The 12,654-nt window shown below is 36.6% G+C and overlaps 1 pseudogene; it reads left to right on the forward strand.

The window, feature by feature from the left end:
- Nucleotides 1-2,268: 2,268 nt before the first annotated feature.
- On the forward strand, nucleotides 2,269-3,501 carry LOC101335190 (large ribosomal subunit protein uL3 pseudogene; annotated as a pseudogene).
- The last annotated feature ends 9,153 nt before the right edge of the window (nucleotides 3,502-12,654 follow it).

The following is a 12,654-nucleotide window of genomic DNA, read 5'->3' on the forward strand; positions in this document are numbered from 1 at the left end:
TTTTTCTTATTGTTCCCTATTGATAGCATTTATTGTTCACTCCATGATGAATATATGTCACAACGTGGCTGCTTAGAAAGCCATTAGAATGCTGACAGTCTTGGGCAAGCTTTCATTCTAGTTTGTATGTCATTCTCTGAATCTCTGATACAAACAGAATTTTAAAATTCAGGACCACATTTGTTTTCATTCATTTATTTTATTTTTTCAAATGTTAACAGGATATTCCTTCTAACAGCCTTGCCAAATTATTCTCTCAAGCTCCAGATTGCATTCTCAATATTGAACTCATGGAGTTATGTTTTTCTACTCCTCTTCCTGTTTAAGAGATTTAGCCTTGTCAACCTTTCCATCAAGTGGCAACTCAAGGGTCGGAAGGTAGAGAATGAGCCTTCTCAGCAAGGCTTAATAATAAGGATAGGAAAATTAAGACTCTTTCAACCTTGGCAAAAGTAATTATCTCATAAATTTAATTGGTATATGCAATCAGTATAAATTATTCTAAACAAAATATCCCCTCCACCTTTACAATAGGGATTTTGGCAGGAAATACTTATAACAGTTTATATTATTTGGTTGACATAAGTCTAGTCTTACACTAGACATCCAGGAGTTTTAAAATTTTGATATTTTATCATTGTGTGAGAACTGACTCTGCGTTGGACAGATGTTCTGTAATACTTCCAGGAGACAAAAAATCTTATTTGAATCTTCAACTACAGTTTTTAGCATATTGACCTGCTTCTCTCCACATTTTTTACAATCTATAATTTGTTTATCAGTTTTATTTTATGTATATCTTGAGCTTTACCAAATTCACTTAGAGATAAGCATGAAAATTTTTATAAATAAATAATAGAGTAATTCTTAGACTTTGCATAAATTTCTCATGTATGAACTGAAAAGCAGATGTAGGGGGAAAACTTCTCAAAACGTAATCCATAATAAATTCTAACAAACAAAAATATTTCTTAGGAATTTTTATTAGAAAATCTTGCATACATTTACCATGTTTGAGTCTACCTTTACAGGGTTCATTTTTATACATGTTAATTTTAGTGCACACTTTATCTTAATGAATGAATCTTGTCTCATAACTGAAGAAAGAAGGAATTATCATGAAGGTTAGTGTCTAAGAAAATGTTTCATAACCAAAGAAAATATTTCAGTACATTAGATGTTTCTAGGAAATGAATAGTCAAAAGAATAAAAAACATAAAATTGTTTATTTAAAAGAAAACATTTTTTAATTGTTCTTTGAGTGTTAGTCAATCACAATCTGGTGTTATCTACAGTCACTGGACTTTGTTTGTTTGGAGGTGAGGGTTACATTCACTGTTAACTGATTTGTTCATATGTATTTTATTTCTTTATCAACACAAATTTCCCATAAATAGTTTAAAACGCTTGTTTATGTGAATATTTTCCAAAGTTCAAAGAAAATTCTTAACTTGAAAAAATTTTATTTAGATAATTCATTCTTAATTATTCTTGCCAACTTAGTCAATGTATACCCTGATCAGTGAATCAGTGTTAATCCCTTAACATTATTTTCTATTTCTATGTTTTTAGTGCCTCTTCTCTGATTTCACAACTACTTATCAAAACAAACAGCTTATCCTGTTTCACTGCTCTCAACATCTTTCATAATTGCCTTGTGATGTTTAAAGTTGCAGATAATTCACATATGAAATATACTGTCTTTAATCTATCCCATTTCCTCAAATTCTCTGCTTTCAATGAAACCTGAAATCTAATTTAAAGCAAAGTTCAAAATAAGATCTGTATAACATCCATGGCAGTATTTTCACTTTGAAGATTTATGGCATGCTACAGCCTAGCTTTTTTAACAGGAATGAAAAAAGTAAACATCAAAAAGAGGGGATTCTAGCTCAAAGTAATTTGAGAACGCATAAGAAATCACTTGTTGGCTTTAAATTAATCCATTCATTCCAGTCTTGACTAATTGCTTTTCAGAATAGTGAATTTCAAGGTACAATTTCATGGCCACTATCATTATTCTTGGAAAACAATGGAAATGCGAATGATATTATGACCAAAGACAGATACACAATTCCATTTCCAAAATGGCAGATTCTGGAAAGTTATGTGCTATTTTTAATAAATTTGAGAACTTATTGTTAAAGTAATGGGCAATGACCATGTAGGATAAAAAATGAGGATAATTGAGAATCAACATGAGTTCCCTGGGAGGAAATTAATCCAAAGTAACATAATGTTGCTCTACCGGCAGCATCCTATGGCAGGATGTCTCCCTGGAAGTTCTCCGCTCCCAGGCATGGGTCCCTGGGCTTCCTGCCTCAGAAGCACTCAGCAGCTGGCACTGTGGGAAGGTGAAGAGCTTCCCCAATGATCATTCTTCCAAGCCTGTACACCTCACAGCCTTCCTCGGCTACAAGACCGGCATGACCCACATGGTGAGGGAGGTCGATAGGCCAGGGTGCAAGGTGAACAAGAAGGAAGTTGTGGAGGCTGTGACCATTGTGGAGCTGCTGCCTGTGGTACTGTGGGCATTGTGGGCTATGTGGAAACACCTCGAGGCCTCCAGACCTTTAAGACCATCTTTGCTGAGCATTTCAGCAATGAATGCAAAAGGCACTTCTATAAAAACTGGCATAAATGTAAGACAAAAGCCTTTACCAAATGATGCAAGAAGTGGCAGAACGTAACGGCAAGAATCAGCTGGAGAAGGACTTCAGCAGCATGAAGAAGTACTACCAGGTCATCTGTGTCATTGCCCACACCAAGAGGCGCCTGCTTCCTATACACCAGAAGAAGGTCCACCTCATGGAGATCCAGGTGAACAGAGGCACTGTGGCAAAAAAACTGGACTGGGCTGGTGAGAGGCTATAGTGGCATGTCCCTATGATTCAAGTGTTTGGGCAGGATAAGATGATTGCTTTCATTGGGGTGACCAAGGGCAAAGGCTACATAGGGGTCACCCACCATTGGCACACCACGAAGCTGCCCCATAAGACCCAACAAAGGCTGCATAAAGTTGCCTGTATCCCAATACATGTTACTTTATGCAGCCCTTGGTAGGCTGCCTGGGTGGCCTTCTCTGTGGCTCAGGCTAGGCAGGAAGGCTACCATCACCACATTGAGATCAACAAGAAGATCTACAAGATCGGCCAGGGCTACCTCATCAAGGACAGAAAACTGATCAAGAAAAATGTCTCTACTGATTAAGATCTGTCTGACAAGAGCATCAAACCTCTGTGTGGCTTTGTCCACTACGTTGAAGTGACCAATGGCTTTGTCATGCTCAAAGGCTGCGTGGTAGGAACCAAGAAGCAAGTGCTCACCCTGCATGAGTCCTTTCTGGTGCAGACCAAATGGCAGGCCCTGAAGAAGATTGACTTCAGGTTTATTGACACCACCTCCAAATTTGGCCATGGTTGCTTCCAGACTGTGGAGGAGAAGAAAGTATTCATGGGACCCCTTAAGAAGGACAGAATTGCAAAGGAAGAAGGGGCCTAATGTCAGAACAGATTGCACAGCTGATAGAATCTCAATAAAATTATTTTCCAGTCGGGGGGGAAGTTACATAACGTTTTTTCTCTGATAAATTTTTAATGTTACTGATCAGCAAATCACTGCCAAGATGATGTATTAATTTCAACAAAGAAAAGTATCACATAATACCCTTAGAAATAAAGTAATAAATATTAACTTTAATAGCACTCATTTTAATTAATTAATTAATTGATTGATTTTGGCTGCGTTGAGTCCCAGTTGCAGCACGTGGGATCTTTCATTCTTTTTAAATTTATTTATTTATTTATTTTTGCTGCATTGGGTCCCAGTTGCAGCACGTGGGATCTTTTATTGTGGTGGGCAGGCTCTTTGTTGTAGCAATGTGGGCTTCTCTCTAGTTGTGGCACTCGGGCTCCAGAGTGTGTGGGCTCAGTAGTTGCAGTGCATGGGCTTAGTACCCCCACAACATGTGGGATCTTAGTTCCCTGACCAGGGATTGAACCCATGTCCTCTGCATTGGAAGGTGGATTCTTAACCACTGGACCACAGGGGAAGTCCCCCAGTAATAGTACTCTTAAGAGGATTACTTAAGTATTGATTAATGGCTATAGATCATGCTGAATAAAGCTTCAATTATAGCACTGTAGTTTTCTGACTCTATTTGGTACCACTTAATAATTAACTGGATGAGAAAAATGATTTTCAAATCAGATAGTAATTTTTAATATCAGTTAGATATCTAAAGCTGAAAAGATATGTTAGAGTGATGTTCTCGAACAGCTAAAGTCCCTCCAACCAAAATCAACAAGATAATGAATAAAGATACATAAAAATAATCTAAGAAATTTTACACAGTCCATTATGCAAAATCTGGTTTCATAGCAGGTCCTATGAAAAAAATATCCAGAGGATTGATTTATTCACAATTTTTATTTTCATTCACTCATTTAATAAATATTTATCACCATGTCCTATTCTGGGTACTGGAAATATAATAGTGAATCAGAAAAATAAAGACTCTTTTCTTCTAGAGCTTACATTTTAATAGGTTGTAGCATAATATTAACAAATAAATAAATAAACAAGATAAGATTCAAAATATTTTGACTAGAAGTAGTGTTGAGGACTAATTTAGGCTAGGTCAGGGATTCCCACTGAGGATATGATATTTGAGCTCAGAATACTAAAATGAAGGATCCAGATATAGGAAAATCAGGAGTTAAAGTTTTAAGGCAGAGAAAACATCATATGTGAATACCTTAGGTGGGGGAGGATGAGCTTGGCCAAGTAAAGAAAGTGGCAAGTGGTAGAATAAAAAGATAACAATGATTGTGCAGAGTAAGATCATTTAAGAATTTTACAGGTCATAAAAAAGAAATCTGATTTTATCCCAAGTGAAATGGGAAATTCCTAGAGCATCTTGAGTAGGAAAGTAATATGATTATATTGTATCCATTTGACAGATCATCCAAGTTTCTCTGCAGAGAAAAGGACAGTGAGAGACCAAGAGTTGACACAAAGAAATTTATTAAGAGTAATCCTGGTGAAATAATTGTGACTTAGACCAGAATGGTGTCAATGGAAATGAAAATAATTGAATGGATTTAGAATGTAATCTGAGGGTGAACCAAACAGAGTGAGTGAGAAATTAAACATGAGGATGCAGAGAAGACTCAAGAGTGACCCTTGGTTATAGGGATTAAAGAACGAGGTAAATTGTGGTAGAATTTACTTAAATTGGGGAAATATAGGGTAGGAATATGTTAAATTTAAGAAATCATTTGGATATTCAAATGTAGTTTTAAAATAGATCATTCAATATTAATGTACTCAGTACAAATTAAGCTCATTGGAGAGGTCAGATCTAATGATACAGATTCTGTAGATGTCAGCAAATAGATGGGACAATGCCATTGAAGAATACATAATGAGAAACTGTAGAAGTAGAAAAATGGAAGAAATAGGGTTAAGCCCTGTGACATTTTAATATTTTGAGGTCAAACAGAGAAATAAGGACCAGTAAAGCAGTTTGAGAAGGAGGAATAAGAGGAAAAAATCAGGAGAATATAGTGCTACAGGGGCCAAGACAAGAGGTGGTTTCAAGAATGAAGAAGTGATCAGCTAAGTAAGGTATTGCCAAGAGGTTAAGTAAGATAAGGAAAGATAAGTGACCATAGGACTTCTTCTGGTCATAGAGGATAAGATAATACAGACCAATCCATCCACTAATAATAACTAAAAGTGGTAAAATATTAAAATAATATGTAATACTTAGTGATAAATCTGACAAAAGATATGCAAGACCTGTACACTGAAGACTACAAAATACCACAGAAAGAAACTGAAAGACATGTAAATAAATGGAGAGTGGAGAGAGACAATTCGTTCATCTTTTGAGAAATTCAGTGCTTTTAAGATGTCATTTTCCTCAAATTGATCTATAGCTCCAATGCCATTCTGATCAAAGCAGGTATATTTTTGTGTAAAAAAAAAATGGAGAGCTAATCCCAAAATGCGTCTAGAAATGCAAAGGACCTACAGTAGGCAAAACAAATTTGACAAAGAAAAAAATTGGAAGACTTATATTACCTGATTTCAAGAGTTATTTTAAAGCTTAAGTAGATAAGGCTGTGCAGTATTGACATCAAGAGAGACGAATCCAGGAAACAGCATGGATAGTCCAGAAATAGTTCCACACAAATGAGGTAAATTGTTTTCTGACAAAGTTGCAAAGGCCATTCAGTAGAGAAAGAATAGTCTTTTCTATAAATATTGTTATAATTATTTAGAAATCCATATTAAAAATAAAAAGTGAATTTCAATCCATTCTTTGCATGATTTACAAAAATTATTTTATGATATATAGTAAACCTAATTTCAAGAACAAAAAATTATGTTCCAAAAGCAAACAGGAGAAAACTTTAGTCAATGATATATATGACACCAAAAGCAAGATCTAATTGAAATTAATAAATAACACTTCATCAAAATTGAGAACCTCTGCTCTTCAAAAGACACTTAAGAGAATTAAAAGACAAGCTATAGGCTTGGAAAAAATATTTTAAAATTACATATTTGATCAAAGCTTTATATTCAGAATATTTTTAGTGTAAAGAAGACTCTCAAAACTCAACAATAAATGTACACAACTCAATAGCAAATGTACACAAGACATAAAGAGAAATTTCACTAAGAAAGATGTACAATTAGCACATAAGTAAGTGGAGAGTTACTCAATATCGTTAATCATCAGGAAAATGCAAATTCAAACTGCTATGAGGTATCACAAAATAACTACTAAACTGGCTAAAATTTGAAAGATTGACCATATCAATGGTTGGCAAAGATGTGAAGACAACTGAAACTCCGTACACTGCTGATAGGTATGTAATGTGATACAACCTGTTTGAAAAAGTTTGACACTTTCTTAAGAAATTATACATACACCTACCATCAGACTCAGCCATTCTACTCTTAGGTATTTACTCATGAGAAATGAAAACAAATGTCCATATAAAAACATGTACAGGGATGTTTATGGAATCTATATTTATAATGTCCAAATTTATAAACAGTACAATATCTATAAAAAGGTTAATAGATAAATTGTGATGTATTCATATAACAAAATACCATTCAGCAGTAAGAATATATGAAGAATGGTTGCATACAACAATATAGATAAATCTTAAAACTATTATGCTTAGTGAAAGAAGCCAGATAAAAAAGAACACATTGTATATGACCCCATTTTTACAAAATTATTTAAAATAAATGTCAATCCATAGTTACAGAAAGCAGAACAGGGATTGCTGGAGCCCAGAAGTGTTCAAGGAAGGAGAGCAAGGAGAGAATATGAAGTTGTCCAAGGAAAGTGTTGGTGGTGATTTTATGTTTATCTTGATTGTGGCAATGATTTTAAAGGTACATGTATATGTCAAACTTGTCTGGCTGTGTAATGTATTCTAAGCTTCTATATCAATTAACCTCAAAAAATATTTTAAAAGTAAAAACATTCCCCCTGACTATGAAAATGAGAACCAAGGGAGATTTTTATTGTACTCCCTTTTAAATTTTTTTGGATTTGTACCATGCAAATGTTCTTCCCATTCAAAGTGCAATTAATTAAAAATTTCTGTCCAACCTGTTCCACATAAGATACTAATCTTGGTATCATTCACTACTAACAGCTTTCTCTTCTTTTCAGTCATCTTTGTTTAATCAACACAGAATTCTGTCGATTCTGTCTTAGAACCGTCTTTTGAATCTGTTATATTTCTCCCCTATTTTCACAACTCTTGTCTAACTTTGTCAACTTTCGTAAATGTCATCTTCTTGCTGAAGTCTTTTCTGATTCTCGCAGGCAGGTGATTGCCTTGGTCTTTGGACTTGGTCTTTTGACAGATTTCTGTAACAGATTTTGGAATATTTATTACAAATAAATAATATGCATTTGTTCCTTTTTGTTCCTATGTCCATCTCCCCAAGACAATGTCTTATTCCTATTCAACAAATATTTGTTTCAGTGAATGTGAAGAATGGTTAAATGAAAATATTTCTCCTGGAAGGATTATCTAGGGGAGATATAACTGCTTTCATCTATTTTAAAAGCTATCATTTTTAGATAGGTTATATACTTATTTTGTGTTTTTTAAAGATGTAAACCAGAGGAAATAAATGGATAATAATTTTGATTAACCAAAGAAATAATATATTTAAAATCTATTTCAATTAGATAATAAACACATAAAACCAGTAAATTTAAAAGATTAAGCATTACAGGTAAAACAAGAGTTCCTTTTATGTAACATATTCAATTTCTGCTCTTACCTTACCCCTTGCCAAAAATAACCATTATCATGGGTTTGATGTGTATCCCTCCAGACTGTTAAATTAATTTCTTCATCACTAGACTTTCCCCCAAATAAAATAAACTGCCCCATGAGGTGATGGAGGTGATTTCCTCCATCATAGTCAGCTGGATGTCCAAATGTTATAAAGACTCTCAATGCAAAACCTGTATTAGTAAGAAATTTGAATTTGGTCTCAAATATGTCTTCCAGGAATATTATTATGTAATTATATATTTCTACACCTGCAAATATGTATATTTTGTCCACTTTACCATTCTCAAATTGGAGCAACTATTTAGATCTAAACTCTTAGGACTTTAGATCTTAAAACAAAAATATATGTATTCAAGTAACACCTTCTTGTATTCTTTCATTGTCTTTCAAGACTCCCAGTTCTCATACTTTTAACAGTCTCATTCTTTTAAGATCTGCAAGTGACTCGACGTAGAAAAAAACTTCCATAGCATTACTAATAACTCTTTTCAGAATGTGTTGACACCCAACTTTTTGGAATGAAACTGAGCTGTTCTAAATGATCTGGTTATAAATATGTGATTTTGTGATTTATAATAAAAATATATATATTTGGTCTTCATCACTATTTTTGGCACAGAGCTCCTAAAACCCCTAGAATTTCCTAAGTGATGAGATCCATAAATGTGTCTTTGGTTATGTCAATGAGGTAAGTTTTGGACTCCACCTAAGGATGGGAGTTATTTGCAGGTGGAGCCAACAAAGTGATTGATGGGTTGAAACTTTCGGTTTCACTCCCTCAGCCTTTGGAGAGGGGAGAGGGACTAGGGGTTGAATCAATCACCAATGACCAATGATTAAATCAACCATGCCTATGTAAGGAAGCCTCCAGAAAAACAAAATAATGGGGTTCAGAGAGCTTCTGGGTGGGTGAACAACACGTGGAGATGCAGGGGGAGTGGCACACCTGGAGAGGGCATGGAAACTCTGTGTTCTTTCCTCATATCTTTCCCTATATCTCTTTCAACTGGCTGTTCCTGAGTTATACCCTTTATAATAAATCCATAATCTAATAAGTAAACTCTTTCTGTGAGGTATATGAGCTGCTCTAGCAAATTAATCAAACTCAATGAACCTCTGATTCATAGCCAGTTGGTCAAAAGCCCAAGTAAGGTGGTACCTGAAGTGTGGTGGGGAGTGGTGGATATGATGCTATCTCCAGGTAAATAGTTTCAGAATTGAGTTGAAGTGTAGAACACCTAGCTGGTGTCTGGGGGATTGTTTGCTGTTTGTGTGGGGAAAGACCCAATCACTCCCATCTTGGACTTGATCCAGGAACCTGATAGAAAATAAACAACCATACCCATTTTCATATGTGACATTTTCCAATTATAGACCTGTCAATGAAAAAAATTAATCAATAGTCAATCAAAGAAAGAAATGGAAAATTTTATTCCAGCCAACCTAAGGATTATAACCTGGGAGATAGTCTTTCAGAAAGCTCTGAGGACTGTTCTGCCTGTTAGAGGTCAAAGCACAGTCATATAAGTTTTTGAGACAAAGGGTTTGTGGACTAGGAATGTTGCCTGACATTCCAGCAAACAAAGAATGTTGCCTGGCACCCCATTTCTATAAGGATAAAGCCATCAGCCACAGCAGTTGCCCACTGACGGTACACCCTGAGGGGAATTCAAGATGGAGAAAAACAGGAAGTATTCTGTGATTTGAACACTGGTTCTTAATATTTAAGATGCATATCGAAGGAATAACTTCAAGGAACCCAGATCCTTGTATCTTCCCAGGTATAGAAAAATAATTAAATAGAGTTGTCTGTTTTTTGTGTGATTAACAATAATCTTTTAATGTTCTACTACATGTTTTTTGCAGCAAAAGTACTCCTATATATCTTGGCTTCTCCCTTACCTCTTTGGAGCAGTTCTTGAGAGCGAACTGAGAGGCTGTCTCCTGGGATATAGTCCTCAGTAAGATCCCCAAGTAAAACCTAACTCACAATATTTAGGTTGTGTGTTTTTCTTCAGTAGACAGTTTGTACATCAAAGTAACATACTGACGGTTTATAATCCAACAAGGTGAGTAGTGGGTCATCATAATCCCTTACAAGATTGAGAAACAAATGTTATCTCCTAAGGAGGAGTTACCTTGCTGGTGCCAAGAGGAAATTGCTTTTTCTTTCCTTTTCCTTTCTTTCTTTTTTTCTTTGTTTTTTGTTTGTTTGTTTGTTTTTGCAAGTAGGCATTCCTGTATCTTCCATGGGGATCTAGGTAATGTATAATACAGATATACAGTGCACACTAACTGGGAGGGGGTAATGGCTCAAATGGACAGAGAATTTAAGAATTTTCTTGTCCTGCTTTAAAAATAATTTTATTTAATCAAATCAAAATACCTATAAAACTGTCCAATTCATTGTGCATGCATAGATGTCTTAAAATGTCAGAAGTACTAAACAGCTGCAATGTGTCTGTACTACCAAAATTATAATAATTCCTATATTATAAAGTAGTATAAACATAAAATTACAAATAGTGATTTATATCACAAATAGTATAAAAAATAATAACTTCCAGATTAGGGGAATTTTACCAACTTTTTGCTTTTTAAGAAATAAAAAGACATCCAGATGTGTTGCTAAAATTCTTTTCTGGGCCCAGAAGGAATATGATAGATTTTTCAGAGATGTGTTCCAGATTTCTTAGTTACATGTACCCTGAGAATACCTGATGGACTTAGAGTGCAGGAGGCAAATTATCAGCAATGTGCCTTTAAATGAGCAAAGTGTATGATTAAAATCCACCTGGGGGAGTTGAGGAAGATGGATGGAAGCGTAAGACGCAGAAATCACCATCCTCCCCACAGATACATCAGAAACACATCTACACAAGGAACTTCTCCTATAGAATACCCACTGAATGCAGGCAGAAGACCTCAGACCTCCCAAAAGGCAAGAAACTCCCCACGTACCTGGGTAGGGCAAAAGTAACAAAGAAAAAACACAGACAAAGAATAGGGATGGGACCTGCACCAGTGGGAGGGAGCTGTGAAGGAGGAAAGTTGTCCACACACTAGAAGCCCCATTGTGGGTGGAGACTCGGGTGGCAGAGAGGGAACCTTTGGAGCCACGGAGGAGAGTGCAGCAACAGGGGTGCAGAGGGCAAAGCAGAGAGATTCCTGCAGAGAGGATCAGCGCCGACCAGCACTCACCAGCCCGAGAGGTTTGTCTGCTCACCCGCTGGGGTGGGCGGGGGCTGGGAGCTGAGGCTCAGGCTTTGGTTGGATCCCAGGGAGAGGACTGTTGTTGGCTGCATGAACACAGCCTGAAGGGGATAGTGCATGATGGTTAGCCAGGAGGGAACCGGAAAAAAGTCTGGACCTGTCAAAGAGGCAAGAGACTTTTTCTTCCCACTTTGTTTAGTGGTGCGGGAGGAGAGGGGATTAAGAGCACTGCTTAAAGGAGCTCCAGAGACGGGTGCGAGCCGTGGCTATCAGTGCGGACCCCAGAGACAGGCATAAGACGCTAATGCTATTGCTGCCACCACCAAGAAGCCTGTGTGCAAGCACAAGTCACTATCCACACCTCCCCTCCCAGAAGGTAGTGCAGCCCGCCACTGCCAGGGCCCCGTGATCCAGGGACAACTTCCCCAGGAGAACGCACGGCACACCTCAGGCTGCTGTAATGTCATGCTAACCTCTGCCGCCTCAGGCTTGCCCCACATCCGTATCCCTCCATCCCCCATGGCTTGATTGAACGAGAGCCCCCGAATCAACTGCTCCTTTAACCCCATCCTGTCTGAGCGAAGAACAGACGCCTTCAGGCAACCTACACACAGAGGCAAGGCCAAATCCAAAGGTGAACCCTGGGAGCTGTGCAAACAAAGAAGAGAAAGGGAAATCCCTCCCAGAAGCCTCAGGAGCAGCGGATTAAATCTCCACAATCAACTTGATGTACCCTGCATCTGTGGAACACCTGAAGAAACAACAAATCATCAAAATTTGAGGAGGTGGACTTTCAGGGCAAGATATATTACTTTTTCCCCTTTTCCTCTTTTTGTGAGTGTGTACGTGTATGCTTCTGTGTGAGATTCTGTCTGTATAGCTTTGCTTTCACCATTTGTCCTAGGGTTCTGTCCGACCATTTTGTTTTTTTGTTTTTTGCTTTTCTTTTTTACTTTTTTTAAAAAAAAATTTCTTAATAATTATGTTTTATTTTAATTGTTTTATTTTATCTAACTTTATTTTATTTTATTTTATGCTCTTTCTTTCTTTCTATTGTTTCTCCCTTTTATTCTGAGCCGTGTGGATGAAAGGCTCT

This window comes from Tursiops truncatus, chromosome 20 (assembly GCF_011762595.2).
Source record: "Tursiops truncatus isolate mTurTru1 chromosome 20, mTurTru1.mat.Y, whole genome shotgun sequence".
Classification (NCBI taxonomy): Eukaryota; Metazoa; Chordata; class Mammalia; order Artiodactyla; family Delphinidae; genus Tursiops; species Tursiops truncatus.